The 17,509-nt window shown below is 41.2% G+C and overlaps 1 protein-coding gene across 1 annotated transcript in view; it reads right to left on the bottom strand.

Moving 5' to 3' along the window:
* The window catches only part of LUZP1 (leucine zipper protein 1), a 69,970-nt gene that overhangs the window by 25,597 nt on the left and 26,864 nt on the right, over positions 1-17,509 (bottom strand). Inside the window, exon 2 of the mRNA XM_023732116.1 lies at positions 8,090-8,196. The gene's annotated coding sequence lies outside the window, so the exon portion shown is untranslated. The remainder of the gene's footprint in view (positions 1-8,089; positions 8,197-17,509) is intronic.

Below are 17,509 nucleotides of genomic sequence, written 5' to 3'. Positions count from 1 at the left end.
CAACTTGTGTTCATATCCACCACTGTATTCTTGGTACCCTGCTGAGAGCCAAACCCACTGCCCTGAAGTCGATTCCGACTCATGGCCACCCTACATGTTACAGAGTAGAACTGTTCTATAGGGTTTTCTTGGCTATATTCTTTATGGAAGCAGACTGCCAGGCCTTTCTTCTGTGGCACCGCTGGGTGGGTTTGAATCACCAACCTTCTGCTTAGCAGTAGTAGCACAAACCTTGTGCACCACCCAGGGACCTTGCAGGGAGCCTAGCGTGTAATAAATGCTTAAAATTTGATGAATGAATGGCTGAATGAACCTCCTAATTATTAAATGGCTGGTCAGCCCTTTGGCACTGACCATTGAGAGAAAATATTAAGAATTGTGTCTACAACCCAACCTACTCGTGGATTACAAAGGAGAAAACAGTTGACAAAGTGGATACAGTCAGCACAGAATATTAGGTCCTTGTGGTAATGCTCTGTATAATTCTACCTCACCCCACGGGTACAGTGTCTCAGTCACAATACATTTCCTCTGGACGTTGAACGATGCCCCCTTTGGCTTACAGGCCTATGCCAGGGAAATGGGACCACACCTCTCACAGGCTCTCTAGCTCTAGCTATTGGACCAAGTGTTGGAGAAGCAGAAAATATTTCTAAGTCTTCTTCCACTCCTTAGAATGGAATTTCAGAGTCAAAAGGTAGCTAAAAGATCATTTAGTCAACTGGTTTTTAAAGTGGACTCAGGAGATCTCCTCAGGGATCATCCAGAGGAAAAAAAAAACAGGGGAAAAGGTTTGAGCAGGCTGAGCTCCAGGCTCCTTCTCCCACTTAATCGACCAAAGCAACTCTGATTTTAACTTACTATATTGAGCTTCCTCCATAGGATTATTTTGAAGAAAGAGTTCTACGGTTTTTATCTAAAATAAAACCACCAATGTGGCCCAATCCCTTACTGAGACTCCGAAGTAAATACTGTGACTTCTCCAGCAACTTAGCAAAGCCAAGGACTTCAGTCTCCTGACTCTCTATCCAGGGTTCTTCCCACTGTGCAAAATCACCTCCCTACAAACTCAAGTATTTTTACAAAGTGAGGAGTTGTGAGCACTATAATTATACACAGACCAATAAGGGCAAAAAGGTATAAAGGGAAAAAATAAAGTACAACCACAATGGAGCACTACTATGCTCCAGGCAATATATTAAGTACTTTATACACATGCTTTCTCCATGAAACCCAGATCCACCATTTACTTTGTATGTCCTCAAACAACTTCTCTTCTCATCCATACAAAGACAATACAGCAACCCCAGGCATGTAAAGGGCTTAGCAGAATGTCTTGCACGTAAGTCACAATGAACAGCAGCTTTTACTATTATTCTATTCAACCTTTACAATAACCTTATGGGGTGGAGACTGCTACCCCTTCAAACTTGTCCAAGGTCACACAATTAGCAAGAGGGATGGCCTGATGGTGAGCCCAAGTCTAGTTCCAAAGTTCATGTTCTTTTTAGGAATGCCACGCTGTTTGACCAAGTCATTGATTTTCTCTATGCCTCAAGTTTCCTCCCCTGAAAAAATAAAAGATTATCAACCCAACCTATCTCATGGCAACACTATGCAATAAAGTCAGCAAAAACACTTAGAAAAAATCCTACGCATTCCTAAGGTAAGTTTCACCAGGCAGAATCCTTCTAAAAATAGCAACTGGCTAAGATCATCCCTTCCACCCATAAAAAACAAGGAAATGGATAAAAAGTGGTGTTAGGATGTCACTTATCTTTGATCTTTTGGCCCTAAGCATGGGCCAAAGGGACGTTTTGCTACTCCCAAAACCATCCACAAAAGGAAGGGGTAGGTGCCTCTCTTCCCAGCGCCTCCCAACCACCCCTCTTGTTAAGTATGTTTATCCAGGTAAAATTTATTTGTTTAGTCAATATGCATGGAATATCTATGGTGCACCTACCATTTTGCTAGGTGCTGGCAAGAGGATAATTAGAACCTGACTCTTCTTGCCTTTAAGGGGTCAGACAGGTACAACTAGTTACAAAACAATGATAAAGAAGTCTTCCCTGACTATCTTACACAAAATATCACATACCCTTTCATTCTGTCCTCTTACCTTGCTTTTTTTCTTAGTACATTTTACCATCTGATATTTACGCACTGGAAGGTCCTTAGGTGGCGCAAACAGCTTATGCTCGACTGCTAACCTAAAGCTTGGCGGTTCGAATCCCTTCAGATGAAAAGTCCTGGCTATCTGCTTCCATTATTACAGCCAAGAAAATCCTGTGGAACAATTCTACTCTGTAACACATGGGTTGCCATGAGTCAGAATCGACTTGAGGCAACTAATAACAATAACATACACGTTGGAAGCTCAGAAGAAGGAAAAAGTAGTGATTTATTGTGTCATAAGGTAGGGTATGGGAAGGAAATTGTTTATATTAAACCTCAGAAAAACAGAGGACAATAAAGAGAGAGGACAGTCCCATCCTTAACGCCATCTTCCCCTACTCCACAGTCTAGCTCAGCTCCAATTCACACTGGGAAGATACAGCACCAATTGTCTCTCATTCAGGGTTCCTTTCTGCCAAATTTCTGGAACCCAGTTCTAAGTGGCCGTATCCAGCATTTCTGAGCCTAGCTCTTTGTCCTGTCCTAGTGGACCAGGAAAGTCTGAAATGGAACATAATGAAGCCAGCTTTAGCCAGTACTTCTCTGGTTCCCAACAGTCATCTAAAGCAGGGGTCAACGAACTTTTTCTTTCAAGTCTGACAGTACATACACAAATATACAATTTGGTTTGATAGTAAATATTTTAGGCTTTGTAGGACCTAGGTCTCTGTCCCAACTACTCAGTTCTGCCACTGTATTGCAAAGGAGCCATACTCCATATGTAAGGGAACAGGCATGGCTATGTTTCAATTAAACTTAACTTCAAAAACAGGCAGTGGGCTGCAGGTCATAGTTTGCCAATCCCTGATCTAAAGGAAAATGGGAGAGCTATTTTTAAGCAGCTTCCTCCTGATCATTTTAGTTACCTGTCTAAAACCCTAAGCCGAGACCTTCATCAAGAAAGGTGAGGAGAAGCAGAGATCCACTCCACATCTCACCACTTCTCAAGTGTTTCCATTTAATTACTGGGCTTAGATGATTTTTTCCAGAATCACAAATTCATATATTTTAGATATGCAATCCTCAGGGTCCTCAAGGTTAGTAGCCCAATTAGCATATAGTGATTCTTCAGGTTGGAAAGGGTTTAGAGAGTATAGAATCTAACCTCCCACTCTATGCAGAAGTTACCCAGCAAGTAGTCATTCAGCTCCTGTTCAAACACTCCTAATGACAGGAAGAAATTTCACTTCCTCCTAAGGCAATTCATCCCATCTTCGGATAGCTCTAAGGCAAGATAAACCAGTTGCCGTAGAATCGATTCTGACTCATGGCAACCCCATGTGTCACAGTAGACCTATGTTCCATCGGGTTTTCAATGGCTGATTTTTTTGGAAGCAGATTGTCAGGTCTTCCTTCCAAGGCACTTCTGGGTGGTCTCAAACCGCCAACCTTTCAGTTAGCAGCCAAGCACGTTAACTGTTTGTACCACTAGGGACAACTAAGATCAGAGACTTTATTTATATTTCTTCTTAGCACATTTAACTACCTGATTACTTGTGGATTTGTTTACTGTCTGCCTCTTTCTACTAGAATGTAAGATCCATGAGGTCAGAAACATGTTTTCTTGTGTGTTTGTAGTTGTTTTTTACTGCTGTATCCCCAGCACCTTCAACAGTATCTGGTATATAACAGCCAAGTGTTTATCGAGTAAGTGGAAGAGACAGAGGCAGGGAGTGAGGGGCAAACAAACCAAGGTGTATTTGGGGAATTTTAAGTAATTCAGCATGGCTGAATCAGTTACAGAGTTACAGAGTAAGTAACTGATAAGGATGGAGCCGTAGATAGGGTCCAAATCACAGAGGACCTTGAAATCTCACAGCAAGTGAAGAGGATGAGGTGGTAATGTTTGAGAAACAACAATTTTGGAATTCCCCTTTCTCTCTTTCCTTCTTCTAAGCCGCTCCTGCCCCATTCTGATGATAAACATCTTTCAAGAATCAAAATCTCCTTTCCCCCCAACAGAAATGCACCTCCCTAAACTTTGGAGATGTTTCTTTCATAGCACCCATGATACTTACTTGTTTATATACTTGTCTTCCTCTACTGGGCTCTGAGCTCTTAGAGCAGGGGCTGTATTTTTACATCCTGGTCACTGAATAGAGTGCTCAGGGAAGGTGGGAACATGATAAATGTTTGGTGAATAAGTAAAGGTAATACCCATTGCTATCAAGTCGATTCAGACTCATAGCAATCCTATAGGACACAGTAAAACTGCCCCATAGGGTTTCCAAGGCTGTAATCTTTATGGAAGCAGATTGCCACACCTTTCTTCCGCAGAGTAGCTGGTGGGTTCAAACTGCTGACCTTTCAGTTAGCAGGTGAGCAGTTAATAACTGAGTCATCAGGGCCCCTATTCCAGTGATACTAAAAAAGCCCAAACCCATTACCATTCAGTTAATTCCGACTCATAGTGACCCTAAAGGACAGAGTAGAACTGCCCCATAGGGTTTCCAAGGAGCGGCTGGGGATTCGAACTGCAGACCTTTTGGTTAGCAGTCGAGCTCTTAACTACCGTGCCACCAGGGCTCCATAAACCTGACAGGCACATCTTTTCTATGTCTTCATCCGTACTGATGTTCAAATTGCTAGACAAACTGTAACAAAGAACAAGTCCCCTAGAATGCCACTAAAAATATCCTCTCTAGATAAACACTGATCAATTAATTGGTACCACACTACCTGCATGCAATTTTTCAATCAGCTCTAAAGTCCACATCAAATTTTGTCTTGGCCGCCCTGACAGGGAACACAACAGAGAGTCCCTAACAGAGCAGGAGAAAAGAGAGGTGCAGAACTCAAATTCTAGTAAAAAGACCAGACTTAATGGTCTGACTGAGACTGGAGTGACCCTGGAAGACATGACCCCTGGACCCTCTGTTAGCCCAGAACTGAAATCATTCCCAAAGCCAACTCTTCAGACAAAGATTGGACTGGACTATAAGATATAAAATGATACTTGTGAAGAGAGTGCTTCTTACCTCAAGTAAATATATGGGACTAAATGGGCAGCTCCTGTTCAGAGGCAAGATGAGAAGCCACAAAGGGACAGAAGCTGGCTGAATGGACACGGGAAATCCAGGGCAGAAAGGAGAAGTGTGTTGTCACATTATAGGGAGAACAACTAGGGTCACATAACAATGTGTGTATAAATTTTTAGATGAGAAACTAATGTGAACTGTAAACTTTCACTTAAAGTACAATAAAAAAAATTTTGTCTGGGGGGGGGTCACATGAGAAAATCTTAAATATTTCTTTTTAGCACTTAAAATACATTACTTTTGCAGCACATTCCTGACCTTACAGCCTAGGAACCTTATCAAAAATGAACTGTCCTGATATATATCAAAGTGCTACCTGGTAATTTTCTCTGGATGGTGTGATTTTTTTCTTTATTTTTGCTTGTCTTTGTATTCTAATATTTCTATAATGAACTTGTATTGACTTTACAGTTTAAGTAAAATCACAGCAAAGTTTAAAGGAAAAAAGAATTGTTATCAGTTAGCATGACTTATTCTTTATGAACACAAGCTGGCTTCTACAAGTCACTGTGTTCTCATCCTTTGTTCAATCAGTTTTAGCATTTTACCAGGGATCGCTGTCAAGTTTCCAATGATACCCTCAAGCCCATGGACCTAGAGGTAACTCTGGATAAAGCAAACAGCTCTACAGGGAGAATTAGAATTTGATTCTGCCTTCAAAATATGTCCAGAATCCATTACTTTCTGGCTATCTCCCACCACCCTAGCCCGAGCAAAGATCATCCCTCCCATGGACTACTGATGACTGCAAAAGCTTCCTAACTGGTCTCCCTGCTTCTGCCACTGCCCACCTTCATCACCCGTCACAGTCTATTTTCCCATGGCAACCAGAGTAAGCCTTTTAAAATATGAATCAGAAACATAAGTCAGATCATACTCTGCTCAAAACTTTCCAGTGGCTTCCTATCTCACATAGAAGAAAACGCACTCCAAAGGTCTTACCCTGGCCTCTAAGGCTCTGCATGATCTGAGTCCCATTACTTGTTTGCCCTTATCACCTCCTGCTCTTTCTCTACTTCCTCCCCTCCAGCCACAGTGGCCTGCTTGTGGGTCCTGGGATATAACAAAGTCACACTCATACCTCAGGGCTTTAACACCTACTGCTAGGAGTCGGAATTTACTCCATGGCAATGGGTTTGGTTTTTGGTTCCTCTGCCAGGGATGCTTTTCTCCCAAATATCTCCCTGGCTGGATTCCTCATTTCTTTCAGATCTTGACTTAAAATATCACCTCATCAGAAAGGCCTTCCCTGATCATCTTATATACGGTAGCAATCCCCCAACACCCCCACCCCTGCTTCCCATCACTCTCAATCACCTTACGCTATTTTTTTTTCTTCTTAGCACTTATCACCTAACCGCCCCCCAAAACAAAAAACAAAAAAAACAAACCTGTTGCTGTCGAGTTGATTCCAACTCATAGTGATCGTACAGGACAGAGCAGAACAGGCCCATTGGGTTTCCAAAGAGCGGCTGGTAGATTCAAACTGCCAACCTTTTGGTTAGCAGCTGAGCTCTTAACCACTGTACCACCAGGGATCCACTTATCAGCTACTAGGTATTATTTATCTATTTACTTGTTTGTTTATATCTAGTTATTCATTTATTTTTATCTGTTTCTACCCATTAGAATATAATCCTTGAAAGCAAGAACTTCTTTGCTTTAATGTCAAGAATTGAGCTAAGCATGTAGAAAGAGGTCAATTTTTATCATTGGAACATAAGCCCCAGTATATAGCAAAACACCCTATTTGTCACAGGTATATGTAGTAAGTTTTGTTGATAAAAGCGATTTTTTTTCCCCTAAATTTCACCAACTATACTAAAAAACATTGGTGCTCCCATTAAAAAGAGACTAAAGTACCATCAAAAAGATCAACAAACAAATGAATATTGGCTGCCACTCTACTCAACCAGAACTTAACTTCATAACCTAGTACCCTGAGGTAGGAAAAAATACTCTAGGGAAAGGAACAGAACAAGAATCCTGAACCAATTAACAACAAGGCAAGACTTTGCCTTGAAGTTCCCCACTCCATCAAGAAGAGTTCTGTACTATCCCTAACTATGCCTATTTCCTAAAGCGGGGGGCAGGAGGAAGGGGATTGGCAAGAAGTCTTGCTAGGATTCCTTTCCTATGTTCAGTCGCTCCAATGACTAGAACCCATTTCCCAGAGTGGCTGCCAAACGCCTCAATCTCTGAGTTGCTCTACTTTCCCCAAGAACCTTTCTCTATTACCCACTGCCACTGGTGACCAAGAACACTAGGTCCCTTAGCCACTTGCTGCTTGAGTTCTCACTTCTGTTTCTTCTATTTCATTAGTACTCTCTACTGTCTTGGCCAACAACAACCAACAAAATATTGCCAAACAAAATCCAGACAGGGCTGGGGAAAAGGAGCTAGTTGTCAAAAGCTTTTTTTATTTGTTTATTCTGCTTTGCTTTTTAAAGGTTAATCCATGGTATTAGAACCTAGTTCTACCATTTACTACCTGTGTGAGTTTGGAGAAATTATTTAATCTCTCTAAGCTCATTTTCTTGTAGTAATAATAACAGCACTTACCTCATAGGGTTGGTATAGGAATTAAGGGAGATTGTAAGTCAGACAGGACTGTGCCTGGCATATAGTAAGTATTTAATAAATCATAGCTAGGCCTACTTCTTAAAGATTCATGCAAGGAATTTTACCTCATTAGGTTGGTTGGTTGATTAAATGAAAAAACATGTAAAGTATTTAGCATAGTATTTAGCTCATAATAGACCATCAACAAATCTTCATTTTCCTCCCTTCCCTTTAAGCAGTGGAAGAATTGGAGAGGCTTCAGAAACCACCCAATTCTATCAGTGTGCCCAGGTTTCACTGTGCAACACACTTACCATTTAGGTAACTTAAGCTTTCCGTCAATACTTCAGGCTGCTCCCTTGATGCTTGCTATCTTGGAAACAGTCAATCACTATCTTTTCAATGGCAGCTGCCTCTTGACCTGGATAGAATAGGATGAGATAAGTAGAGCATGAATCACAACAAGACTGTGCCCACCCAAAGGTCTGTCCCAAAAACTTTCACATACAGAGCAGTATCAGAAAGAAGACAAGGGAGAATCTGAGTCCAGATCCAGATTCTGAAGGAAGTTGGCTAAATCTCTCTCAGGCAGGAGAAAAAAGAGTTTAGCTCCCAGGAGACTTCCCCTTCTCTATCAGATGATATGGTCCCAAGGAAGAATACACTGCCATTCTTTAAACGAACAGCCCTATATAGTACTGCCCAAAAGTGTAAAAATCTATATGATATCTTACAGCTGGGAAGCATCTCAGAAATCAACTAGTTGAATGCCCTTGTTTTAAAGAAGGAAACTGAAGCTTGGAAAGGGTGAGTCACACAATTAGTTAGGGGTAAAGCCAGGATTCTACTAAAAATAAAATGCTCTTGGAAGATGGGTAAGGAGAAAATAACAATTTGTGGAGTATCTACCACACCCCAGGCACTATGTTTTATATAAGACAATAACATGATAATGTTACCCCCATCTTACAAATAAAGAATCTAAACTTCAAGGAGCAAAGTGACTTATCCAAGGTCTTACAGCTTGCTAGTAAGCGGCAGTCAGGATTTAAACCCTAGTCTGTCTGACTACAAAAGCCCCTTCATCATGCTGACTCTCATTTGGTTGCTTTCTAGAGTTGGTCCTCAAAAGGTCCCTGAACTATCCAATATCAATTAGAATGAAAAACAGAGCTTTCTGTCTCCAAATTTACCCTTCTCATTTTTTAATGAGCAGCCTTTCTACAGGAGAGCTGAAAAACCAACCAACCCATTAAATCTTACATTTAAAATTTAAAAAGGCCCTCAAGGAGGGTTATTGAAGGTGGAAGATCTGGGTAAAACTTCCTATAAATCCTAGTCTTGAGGAAGAATGGAAAGGTAGCTTCTAAGCTAAACCTAAAGCTTTTATATATGACCTTATCCTCAGCGGAGCACTTAACCACTGTGCCACCAGGCTCCTTATGATAGCTGTTACCTAAGCCCGTTTGCCACCACTCTGTTAGTTTGTCATACTGTAGTGGCTTGCGTGTTGCTGTGATGCTGGAAGCTATGCCATTGGTATTTCAAATACCAGCAGGGTCACTCATGGTAGACAAGTTTCAGCAGAGCTTCCAGACTAAGGCAGACTAGGAAGAAGGACCTGGCAATCTACTCAAAAAAAAAACTGGCCAGTGAAAATTTTATGAATAGCAGCAGAATACTGTCTGATATAGTGCCAGAAGATGAGCCCCTCAGGTTGGAAAACACTCAAAATACGACTGGGGAAGAGCTGCCTCCTCAAAGTAGAGCCGACCTTAGTGGATGGAGTAAAGCTTTCAGGACCATCATTTGCTATGTGGCATGACTCAAAATGAGAAGAAACAGCTGCAAACATCCACTAATAATCAGAACGTGGACTGTATGAAGTATGAATCTAGGAAAACTGGACATTATCAAAAATGAAATAGAATGCATAAAGATCAACATCCTGGGCACTACTGAGCTGACATGGACTGGTATTGGTGATTTTGAATCAGACAATCATATGGTCTACTATGCCAGGAATGACAAATTGAAGAGGAATAGCTTCACATTCATTGTCAAAAAAGGATATTTCAAGATCAATTCTGAAATACAGCACTTTCAGTGACAGGATAATATTCATACACCTACAAGGAAGACCAGTTAATACAACTATTATTTAAGTTTACACACCAACCACTAAGCCCACAGATGAAGAAACCGAAGATTTTTACCAACTTCTGAAATCTGAAATTGATCAAATTTGCAATCAAGATGCATTGATATTACTGGTGATTAGAATGCATAAGTTGGAAACAAAGAAGAAGGATCCGTAGCCAGAAAATATGCCCTCCTAAGATGCATCAATTGGTCCCAACCCACCTGGAGTAAAGGAGAACGAGGAACACCAAAGACACAAGGAAAGTATTAGCCCAAGAGACAGAATGGGCCACATAAACCAGAGACTTCATCAGCCTGAGACCAGAAGAACTAGATGGTGCCCAGCTACCACCAATGACAGCCCTGGAGGGAACACAACAGAGTCCCTGATGGAGCAGCAGAAGGATGGGGTGCAAGAACTCAAATTCTAGTAAGAAGACCAGACTTGATGGTCTGACTGACACTGGAGGTACCCCGGAAAGCATGGCCCCTGGACTCTCTATCAGCCCAGAACTAAAACAATTACCGAGGCCAACTCTTCAGACAGGGATTGGACTGGACTGTGGGACATACAGTGATACTCGAGAAGAGTGTGCCTCTTAGTCAAGTAGATACAAGAGACCAAAGAGGCAGCTTCTGTCCAGAGGTGAGATGGGAAGGCAGAGAGGGTTACAAGCTGGCTGAATGGTCATGGGGAATCAGGGGCGGAAAGGAGGAGTGTGCTGTCGCAGAATGGGGTGAGCAATTAGGGTCACATAACACTGTATGTATAAAATTTTGTATGGGAGACTAACTTGAAATGTAAACTTCATTTAACTAAAACAATTTAAAAAAATGCTTAAAATAAAAAAAGAAAATATGGCCTTCGTGATAGAAATGATGCCGGAGATCACATGATGGAATTTTGCAAGACCAACAACTTCTTCATTGGAAATACTTCTTTTCAACAACATAAATGGTGACTATACACGTGGACCTTATCAGATGGAATACACAGGAATCAAACTGACTACATCTGTGGAAAGAGACGATGAAGAAGCTCAGTATTATCAGTCAAAACAAGGCCAGGGGATGACTGTGGAACAGATCATCAACCGCTCATATGCAAGTCCAAGATGAAGCTGAAGAAAATCAAAACAAGTCCATGAGAGCCTAAGTACGACCTTGAGTATATCCCACCTGAATTTAGAGACCATCTCAAGAACAGACTTGATGCACTGACGTTAATGACCGAAGACCAGACAACTTGTATAATGACATCAAGGACACCTTAGAAGAAGAAAGCAAAAGGTCATTAAAAAGATAGGAAAGAAAGAAAAGACCAAAATGGATGTCAAAAGAGACTCTGAAACTTGCTCTTGAACATAGAGTAGCTAAACCGAAGGGAAGAAATGACGAAGTAGAAGTGTTGAACAGAAGATTTCAAAGAGCAGCTTGAGAAAACAAAGTATTATAATGAAATATGCAAAGACCTGGAGTTAGAAAACCAAAAGGTAAGAACACACTCAGCATTTTTTTAAGCTGAAAGAACTGAAGAAAACATTCAAGCCCCAAGTTGCAATATTGAAGGGTTCTATGGGCAAAATATTGGACAACACAGGAAGCATCAAAGGTAGATGGAAGGAATACAGTCACTGTACCAAAACGAGTTGGTTGAGGTTCAACCATTGCAGGACATAGAATATGATCAAGAACCAATGGTATTTAAGGAAGAAGTCCAAGCTGCATTGAAGGCACTGGTGAAAAACAAGCCTCCAGGAATTGACAGAATACCAATTGAGATGTTTCAACAAACAGATACAACACTGAAAAGTGCTCACTTGTCTATGCCAGGAAATTTGGAAGACAGCTACTTGGCCAATCGACTAGAAGAGACATTTGTGCCCATTCCAAAGAAAGGTGATCCAACACAATGTGAAAATTATTGAACAGTATCATTAATATCACATGCAAGTAAAATTTTGTTGAAGATAATTCAAAAATGGTTGCAGCAGTACATCAACAGGGAACTGCCAGAAATTCAAGCCAGATTCAGAAGACGACATGGAACGAGGGATATCATTGCTGATGTCAGATGGAACTTGGCTGAAAGCAGAGAATACCAGAAAGATGTTTACTTGTGTTTTACTGACTATGCAAAGGCATTCAACTACGTGGATCATATAAAAAATTATGGATAACACTGTAAAGAACGAGAATTCTAGAACACTTAATTGTGCTTATGCGGAACCTGTACATAGACCAAGAGGCAGTTATTCCAACAGAACAAGGGGATACTGCGTGGTTTAAAATCAGGAAAGGTGTGTGTCGGGCTTGTATCCTTTCACCATACTTATTCAATCTGTATGCTAAACAAATAATTCAAGAAGCTGAACTATACGAAGAAGAATGCAGCAACAGGATTGGAGGAAGACTGATTAACAACCTGTGTTATGCTGATGACACAATCTTGCTTGCTGAAAGTGAAAAGAACTTGAAGCATTTACTGATGAAAATCAAAGACTATAGCCTTCAGTATGGATTACACTTTAACATAAAGAAAACTAAACTCCTCACAACTGGACCAATAAGCAACTTCATGATAAACAGAGAAAAGACTGAAGTTGTCAAGGATTTCATTTTACCTAGATCCACAATCAACACCCATGGAAGCAGCAGTCAAGAAATCAAACGACACACTGTGTTGGGCAAATCTGCTGCAAAAGACCTCTTTAAAGTGTTAAAAAGCAAAGATATCACTTTGAAGACTAAGGTGTACCTGACCCAAGCCATGGTGTTTTCAATCACTTCATATACTTGTGAAAGCTGGATAATGAATAAGGAAGACCAAAGAATAATTGATGCCTTTGAATTATGGTGCTGGTGAAGAATACTGAAAATACCATGGACTGACAGAAGAACGAACAAGTCTGTCTTGGAAGAAGTACACCCAGGATGCTCCTTGGAAGCAAGGATGGCAAGACTTCATCTCATGTACTTTGACTACGTCATCAGAAGGGAACAGTCCCCGGAGAAGGACATCAAGCTTGGCAAAGTACAGGGTCAGGGAAAAAGGAAGACCCTCGACGAGATGGATTGACACAGTGGCTGCAACAATGGGCTCAACCACAGCAGCGATTGTGAGAATGGTGTAGGACCAGGCAGTGCTTCATTCTTTTGTACAAAGCATTGCTATGAGTCAGAGCTGACTCAGCAGCACCTAACAACAACAACAACTCAAATTATCCTCCTCCTTTCATTACAAACTACACATTCGTCTTTATACATCCCCGAAGACCATCTTGTGACTCCTTCCAAGGCTACTGGTCCCTTTGAATTTGATTTCCACACCTCCACTGACAACCCCAAAACACACATACACACACACATACAGTATATACACATATATATAAAATACATACCTGCCTCTAGCTTCCTAGAGAGCTAGAAGGCTAGAATTAAGAGGCAGAATAACAGTAGTTTTTTTAATGGCTCAACAAATGATGAAGCCTCAAGCCAGTAATACGTGAAAAGAGTCATTGATAAGCAATGGAAATAACTAGACTACAAGTAGAAAGAAGGATCTGTACTAGGGGCAAGATCCAAAAAAAATCCATCTTAAAATAAGTGTGATTACTATATAACAGTTTCCAGATAGGCCCAGAGACCCTCTCTCCTGCCTCCACCCACCACCTGTCTCTTTCCCCCTCTCCACCCACCCTCCCAGTGCGCGCACGCGCACACACACACACACACACACACACACACACACACACACACACACAGACACACACCTTCTTCTGCATAGCCTACAACCTTTCCTATACAAAAATTCTGGAGCAGCCACTATTCTGAACTTCAAGAAATGATCACATAAATCTGGTCTATCTCCACTAAACTGAAAGCTACTGCCCCAGCAGCCACCACCTACTGTCAAACTTGCTGACATTGTTACTAAGGCCGAGGGGGGCTTTTCTCTTCAAAACAGGATGGAATGTACTGCCAAAATCAAACAAACAGGAACTCCAGATGATCCTGGTTTGTTTTCAACTGCCTACATTCTCCCCTTATTTCTAAGAGGTAGAAGCAAGCAGCAAGTGATTTCTTTGCTTATGAGTGCCATTTACTTTTGCATCCTCATAGTACTGGCCCTCTGTCTGTAGAAAGGGAGTTCATGAGTAGTGCAAATGTTAATGCACTCAGCTACTAACCAAAAGGTTGGAGGTTCAAGTCCACCCAAAGATGAGTGGAAGAAAAGCCTGGTGATCTATGTCCAAAAAATCAGCCACTGAAAACCCTATGGAGTACAGTTCTACTCTGACACACACAGGGTCACCATAAGTTGGAATCAACTCCATGGAAACTGGTTACTGGTCCCTAGAAACATGGGGATGACTGTAAGCACTTTTAAACTATTCTGTGCTGTCCCTTCAGAGAGCTTTCCACTCTGACAGTCACCCACATCACTTCCCTCAGGCCTCTCTTCTGGTACCTATTGTTGTTATTTGGTGGTGGTGTATGTGTGTCTGTCTGTCTAGAAGCAGACATGAAAGGCCTATTACGGATAATCAAGAGTCCAACTTCCTCATTTTCCAGAGGAGAAAGTGAGTCCCAGGAAGACGAGACTTGCTCAAGGCTATAAAGCAAGTTAACAGGAATATGGTTAAGTCCATCCTGAGATAAAAATAACAAGCAATACTGAGGAAATGCATCAGTCTTTCCTCATTTGATTGCTGAGGATTAAAGCTCTCTTCTGTAGGTGTTGCTTTTGTTCCCAAAACACTTTGATATTAGATAAAAATGCTAGTGGGAAATTCTGCTTCCAGTATGACCCTCCCACAGATACCAACAACTGGATAAAAACAACTATCTGAACAGAACAAACGCCGGCAGATTTGGGGGAGAAGTTCAAAATTGGAAGGAGGGATCAGCACGAGGAGAATTCTCCATTCGTGGAGCTTTCACTTGAGGGTGGTCCAGCTGAATTTCCAATTAAAAACAAAATCTAGGCTTTCTGTCCTGAAGAACCAGAAGACAGAGTTCAGGGTGGCCACATATGATGGTAAGAGAGAAGACAGCCAGAGGAGGAGCGTCCCAGGTTCTGCATGTAAACTCTGCCCAAGGCTCTAGCTAACCCCTGAACCATATATGTAAAGGACAGAAGCCAAGGGCCTCAGCTAAGGACAAAAGAACTGAACTGAGATTTAAACTGCCACCCACTGCAGGTGAGACAAAGTTTGCAGTTTGAGTCTAACTGAATTTATTGCTTGCTAAAATATATATAATTATATTCAACATTAGTGAGCTGAAATGGACTGGTTATCGGTCATTTTGAATCGGACAATCATATCGTCTACTATGCTGGGAATGACAAATTGAAGAGGAATGGTGTTGCACTCACTGTCAAAAAGAAAATTTCAAGATCTATCCTGAAGTACAATGCTGTCAGTGATAGGATAATATCCATACGCCTACAAGGAAGACCAGTCAATGACTATTACTCAAATTTATGCACCAACCACTAAGGTGAAAGATGATTAAAGATTTTTACCAATTTCTGCAGTCTGAAATTGACTGAACATGCATGCAATCAGGATGCACTGATAATTACTGGTGACTAGAATGTGAAAGTTGGAAACAAAGGATTGGTAGTTGGAAAATATGGCCTTGGTGACAAAAGATGCCAGAGATCGCATAACAGAATTTTGCAAGACCAATTACTTCACTGCAAATACCTTTTTACACCAACATAAACAGCAACTATACACGTGGACCTCACCAGATGGAATACACAGGCATTAAATAGACTACATCTGTGGAAAGAGATGATGAACAAGCTCAATACCATCAGTTACAAGAAGTCCAGGGGCCAACTGCGGAACAGACCATCAATTGCTCATATGCAAGTTGAAGTTGAAACTGAAGAAAATTATAACAAGTCCACAAGAGCCTAAGTACGACCTTGAGTATATCCCACCTGAATTTAGAGACCATCTCAAGAACAGATTTGACATGCTAAATGCTAATGACCGAAGACCAGACGAGTTGTGGAATGACATCAAGGGCATCATACATGAAGAAAGCAAGAGGTCATTTAAAAGACAGGAAAGAAAGAAAAAACCAAAATGGATGTCAGAAGAGACTCTGAAACTTGCTCTTGAACGCTGACTACCTAAAGCAAAAGGAAGAAATGATGAAGTGAAAGAGCTGAACAGGAGATTTCAAAGGGCAGCTTGAGAAGACAAAGTAAAGTATTATAATGACATGTGCACAAAGAGCTGGAGATAGAAAACCAAAAGGGAAGAACACACTCGGCGTTTCGCTAGCTGAAAGAACTGAAGGAAACATTCAAGCCTCGAGTTGCAACAGTAAAGGATTCTACAGGGAAAACAGTAAACGACACAGAAAGCATCAAAAGAAGATGGAAGGAATACAGAGTCATTCTACCAAAAAGAATTGGTTGATGTTCAACCATTTCAGGAGGTAGCCTATGATCAGGAACCGATGGTACTGAAGGAAGAAGTCCAAACTGCACTGAAGGCATTGACAAAAAACAAGGCTCCAGGAATTGACGGAATACCAGTTGAGGTGTTTCAACAAATGGATGCAGCACTGGAAGTGCTCACTCGTCTCTGCCATGAAATTTGGAAGACAGCTACCTGGCCAACCAACTGGAAGAGATCCATATTTATGCCAACTCCCAAGAAAGGTTATCTGATCAAATGCAGAAATTATCAAACAATATCATTAATATCACAAGCAAGTAAAACTTTGCTGAAGGCCATTCAAAAGCAGCTGTACAGTATATCGACAAAGAACTGCCAGACAGAAATTCAAGCCAGATTCAGAAGAGGACGTGGAATGAGGGATATCACTGCTGATGTCAGATGGATCCTGGCTGAAAGCAGAGAATATCAGAAAGATGTTTACCTGTGTTTCATTGACTATGCAAAGGCATTCAATTGTGTGGATCATAACAAATTATGGACAACATTGCAGAGAATGGGAATTCCAGAACACTTAATTGTGCTCATGAGGAACCTGTACACAGATCAAGAGGCAGTTTTTTTAGACAGAACAAGGGGATACTGTGTGGTTTAAAGTCAGGAAAGGTGTGCGTCAGGGTCGTATCCTTTTGTATCCTTTCACCATACTCATTCAATCTGTCTGCTGAACAAATAATCCAAGAAGCCGGACTATATGAAGAAGAACAGGGCATCAAGACCGGAGAACGATTCATTAACGACCTGCAATATGTAGATGACACAACCTTGCTTGCTGAAAGTGAAGAGGATTTGAAGCACTTACTGATAAAGATTAAAGACCACAGCCTTCAGTATGGATTACATCTCAACATAAAGAAAACAAAATCCTCACAACTGGACCAATAAGCAACATCATGATAAATGGAGAAAAGACTGAAGTTGTCAAGGATTTCATTTTACTTGGATCCACAATCAACATCCATGGAAGGAGAAGTCAAGAAATCAAATGACGCACTGCATTGGGCAAATCTGCTGCAAAAGACCTCTTGCAGGTGTTGAAAAGCAGAGATGTTACCTTGAAGACTAAGGTGCACCTGACCCAAGCCATGGTGTTTTCAATCGCATCAT

This window comes from Trichechus manatus, unplaced genomic scaffold (genome assembly GCF_000243295.1).
Source record: "Trichechus manatus latirostris isolate Lorelei unplaced genomic scaffold, TriManLat1.0 scaffold00048, whole genome shotgun sequence".
In the NCBI taxonomy this organism is placed as follows: domain Eukaryota; kingdom Metazoa; phylum Chordata; class Mammalia; order Sirenia; family Trichechidae; genus Trichechus; species Trichechus manatus.
Note: the sequence above shows the minus strand (reverse complement) of the source record. Positions and strands in the feature narration are given on the sequence as shown.